This window comes from Engraulis encrasicolus, chromosome 20 (genome assembly GCF_034702125.1).
Source record: "Engraulis encrasicolus isolate BLACKSEA-1 chromosome 20, IST_EnEncr_1.0, whole genome shotgun sequence".
NCBI classification, from domain to species: Eukaryota; Metazoa; Chordata; class Actinopteri; order Clupeiformes; family Engraulidae; genus Engraulis; species Engraulis encrasicolus.
The window spans coordinates 52399153-52403631 of record NC_085876.1 but is presented as its reverse complement, the minus strand read 5'-3'; positions in this window follow the sequence as shown (position 1 = coordinate 52403631).

The window sequence follows — 4479 nt, the reverse complement described above, 5'->3', positions numbered from 1 at the left end:
TCACTGAAGATGCATATGTACAAATATCAATCTCTGTATATTTTACTCACTTAATCTTAATGTGAAACCTATGCGTCTTTCACATTTGGCTACGGCCCGCCCTAAAATGCAGTTTGACCACTATCACAGCGCTGCAAAAGGACGAGGTCGGTCAGAAGAAGTCGGACAGTTTGACAGCGCTCCATGAACTCAAAATCTCATGTTTTCAAATGCAAGATATTACGGTCATATTATTATTAAAAACTGATTGGAAATTGTGCCTGGGGTGTTTGTGATAAAGGTGCAAGTTTCCCCCCTTTCCCTAAAACCGGGCTAATTATGCTTGCCGGCAGTTGGATAGCTTGAAGGGTCTGGCTTGAAGGGTCTCGGCATCCTCACACTCGACTAGAAAGCACGCGGACCAACAAACTACGTTGTGTGCTCAATCATGCCACCACCTCACTCGTTTAACTTTTCAGTAAGGTTGTAAGCAAAACACAAATCTGTTTCAGGGTAGGATTTTGGTTTTCTGACCTAATTAATGAAGAAACAGCGCTAGCAAAGTTAACTATCGGTCACGAAAGGAGGATTGTTTTGACTAGCAGCTGATGGGCGTTTTTTTGTTAGGGCTACTGAAGATACATCAATGCAATTCGCTACCTGCTGCCACCTAGTGATAAGGAATTATTTCATGCTTAGGACGCCAGTCAACAGCAGACACAGGCTACTAGAAAATGACATAGGCATTATTTGCTGATAATAACGATGAATTAAAAAAAAAAAATCCCCTAGAATTTTCCACGGCACACCTGACGATCTCTCACGGCACACTAGTGGTTGGGAAGCACTGGTCTACTCTATTCCATAACCAGACAGAGACAGAACACTGTGATTAGACTCCTCCCACGCTGCTACAAAACCCCGCCCACTGTCAGACCTACCCAGAAATGTTTTTTTGTCTAGAGACGGGTATTGGAAATGAGCTTTTGGCTATACATGCTATGATCATGGCCGTAACATTGAGGACACAGAGGTCATGTCCTCTGTATTTTTTTTCAGTAATGTAACATTTATCTATGATGAAAATCGATATATGATTTATTTAACCTCAAGGCAGTGATAAATGAAAACTAACTTAAAAGTTTGACTTAAAAGTGTTTGAAGCATTATAAATGTACAGTATGCAGTACAGCAAGCCGTATTTGACCTTGGTATTTGAAAATGTCTAGTTATGGCCCTGGCTATTATGCTGACTGTTTGGCTGTTGTACAACCTACTGTACATGCTATGTATCTGTCCCCATCAACTAAACTCACCTCACCTCACCTCACCTCACCTCACCTCACCTCAACTCAACTCAACTCAACTCAACTCAACTCAACTCAAGAAAAGTTAGAAATAGCAGGAATAAAGATAAGTCAACATGACCTTGAAGTAAAATGGATGGAATAAGATGAACTCTTGTTTTCTGTGACCATGCGAATTGTCATCAGTGTTGCCAGATTGGGTGGGTGCCCGCCCAATTGGGCTACTTGGGATGAGGGGTCTGCAGGTAAAAAAACGGACAAATTGGCCATTTGGCTTTCTTTTTTCTCCAGCTGTTTTGAGCCCATAGAAGTCAATTTGTTGAATTTGGGCGGAATTTAGCGCATTTTGGCGGTTTTTGAGAAGCTTTTGGGCGGGATTTGGTCAGACACATTTGGCAACACTGATTGTCACTCCTGTACCTCCACAACAGGATAGCAGTAGTAGTCATGATAATAATACTACTACTAGCAAAGAGGTTAGATATATAATTAGAGGAATCTAAACATGCCCACTCAATGCAGAAGCCTGTGCTCAAAATTTGGTCTCCTAAGGGAGCGTTGTCCCTCCTTCTTCTTCTCTTTTTGTGGTGTTTGCACAAGACGTGCGCTACCGCCATCTACAGCGCTAAGGGGACTCCATTTATTCTCTACCTCAAGACTCCGAAGGTCTCCTAATCGAAGGTCTCCTAAAGGGGCGTTCACCCGACGTAAAGTGGATACCGGAAAAGAACCCGCCTGCTTTATCTCCCTCTCATATACGATTCTCTGATGCTACTGTTGCACCCGTGGGCCCTGATACTGCACTAAAATGGTGGTATTGGTATCGGCAAGTACCCACAAATAGGGCACCGATACCATTTACTGATCCTTGTATGACACTTAAATGCAGCCTTGAACTGAATTATTTAATATCAGAGGTATTTAAAAAGTATAAAAAGTTCTACTGCATTCACTTTGTACAGTATTAGTCTTTATCCTGTTTCACAAAGGTAGGCAGCATCCTGACAAAACCATGATAGCAATGATTTTACATCCAAGTAGTATGCAGCTCTATATATTATACATTTCAAACGGAGTGGTATCGGTATGGTATCGGTATCGACCGATACTGCACAGCCAGGTATCGGGTATCGTATTGGGGCCAAAAAATGGTATCGTGCATAAATAATACCTTAGTGTCTTTCAAAACACCCAAGGTCGCTTTACATAGTATCAGTGTAAATGTGTGTAGGTGTGTGCTTGTGGACACTAGAAGTCAAAGGCCTCCAAAAAGAGAAAAGTTTAAGGTGTTGTTTAAAGATGGCCAGTAGTGAAGAGGCATTTTGAATGTGGCTGGGTAGGTTGTTCCAGAGGAGTGGGGCACCCACATGAAAGGCTCTGTCACGGGTGGCCTTGAGTCTAGTGCGGGGGATGACCAGCTCACCCTTGGAGGAGGACCGCAGTGATCTTGAGGGGTCATAGGAGAGGAGGAGGTCGGCAAGGTAGTGGGGGACCAGACCATGGAGGGACTTGAGGGTGAGGAGGAGGACTTTGTAGATGATCCGAGACTTGAGTATGGGGGTGATGTGCTGCCAGGGCCTCATGCCTGTTATGATCCTGGCAGCAGAGTTCTGGACATATTGCAGTCTGTCTATGGCAGTGATTCTCGAAGTTCTTCAGACCGAGGACTACTTTGTCCCCCCAAAAATGTTCAGGGACCACCTGTCAACCAAATTCACCGTTGACGGGTGCGTATTTGATAGCCTACTGCTAATTTCGATGCAGATCAGTTATTTTTAATTCACATTACAAGTCTGTCTTTTTGTGGGGAAGCTATGTTTAGCTGTGTATAATAACATTAAAAATATAGCCTACTGCTAGCTTGTCTTGGAAAAGTAGAAATCCCATCACGGACCACCTGAGCTCTGTCGCGGACCACCAGTGGTCCCCGGACCACACTTTGAGAATCACTGGTCTATGGCCTTATTGGGTACACCAAGCAGGATGGCATTGCAGTAGTCTAGACAGGAGGAGATGAAGGCATGTGTGAGGGTCTCTGTAACTGTCTAGAGAGTAGTAGAGGGGTGCATTTCTGGAAAGTGTAGCTGCTAACTATGTTGGCCACTTTGTTGGTTGCAATGCAATTTCCCATTGGTAACTACCCAAGTTGCTAACTGCTAACATCTACGCTTTCCAGAAATCCAGCCCAGTGATACTCTATGTGTTTATGAATGAGTTACATTTTAGCTCATCGTTATATACTCTATGTGTTTATGAATGAGTTACATTTTAGCTCATCGTTGGTCGTGGTCACTGAATAGTTCAGAAACAGACAAAGACTCCAAACCAGGACGAGGAGAAGAGAAGAGGGGAAAAGAGAGAGATCATGAAGAGAAGAGAAGAGAAGAGGGGGAAAGAGAGAGATCAGGAAGAAGAGAAGAGAAGAGAAGAGAAGAGAAGAGAAGAGAAGAGAAGAGAAGAGAAGAGAAGAGAAGAGAAGAGGGGGAAAGAGAGAGATCATGGAGAAGAGAAGAGAAGAGAAGAGAAGAGAATAAGAGAAGAGAAGAGAAGAGAGGAGAGGAGAAGACAAGAGAAGAGAAGAGAAGTTAAGAGAAGAGAAGAGAAGAGAAGAGAAGAGAAGAGAAGAGAAGAGAAGAGAAGAGAAGAGGGGGAAAGAGAGAGATCAGGAGGAAGAGAAGAGGGGGAAAGATTTGGGAGGACGCTGTGTGATTTTTGTGTCTGAGTGTATGTAAGCTGGGAGGAGTTTGTGTGTGTGTGTGAGAGTGTGTGTGTGTGCATGCATGCGTGCCTGCCTGAGTGTGTGAGTGTGTGTGTGTGTGTTTGAGAACAAAGTGTAGAGAACGGAACAGCGGAGAACAGCAAACGGAGAGAGAGAAACAACATACTAGAAATCGTGCGTGTGCGTGTGTGTGTGTGTGTGTGTGTGTGTGTGTGTGTGTGTGTGTGAGAGAGAGAGAGAGAGAGAGAGAGAGAGAGAGAGAGAGAGAGAGAGAGAGAGAGAGAGAGAGAGAGAGAGAGAGAGAGTGGGTGTGACTCCATTGTGAAAGCGTGCTGGCAGGCTGGACAGCATGTGAGCTCCAACAGAGAGAGCGATGGGAGGAGAGAGGGGAGGAGAGAGGGGAGGAGAGGGGGATAGAGAGAGCGGAGGGGAGGAGAGGGGGATAGAGAGAGGAGAGAGGGGAGGAGAGAGGAG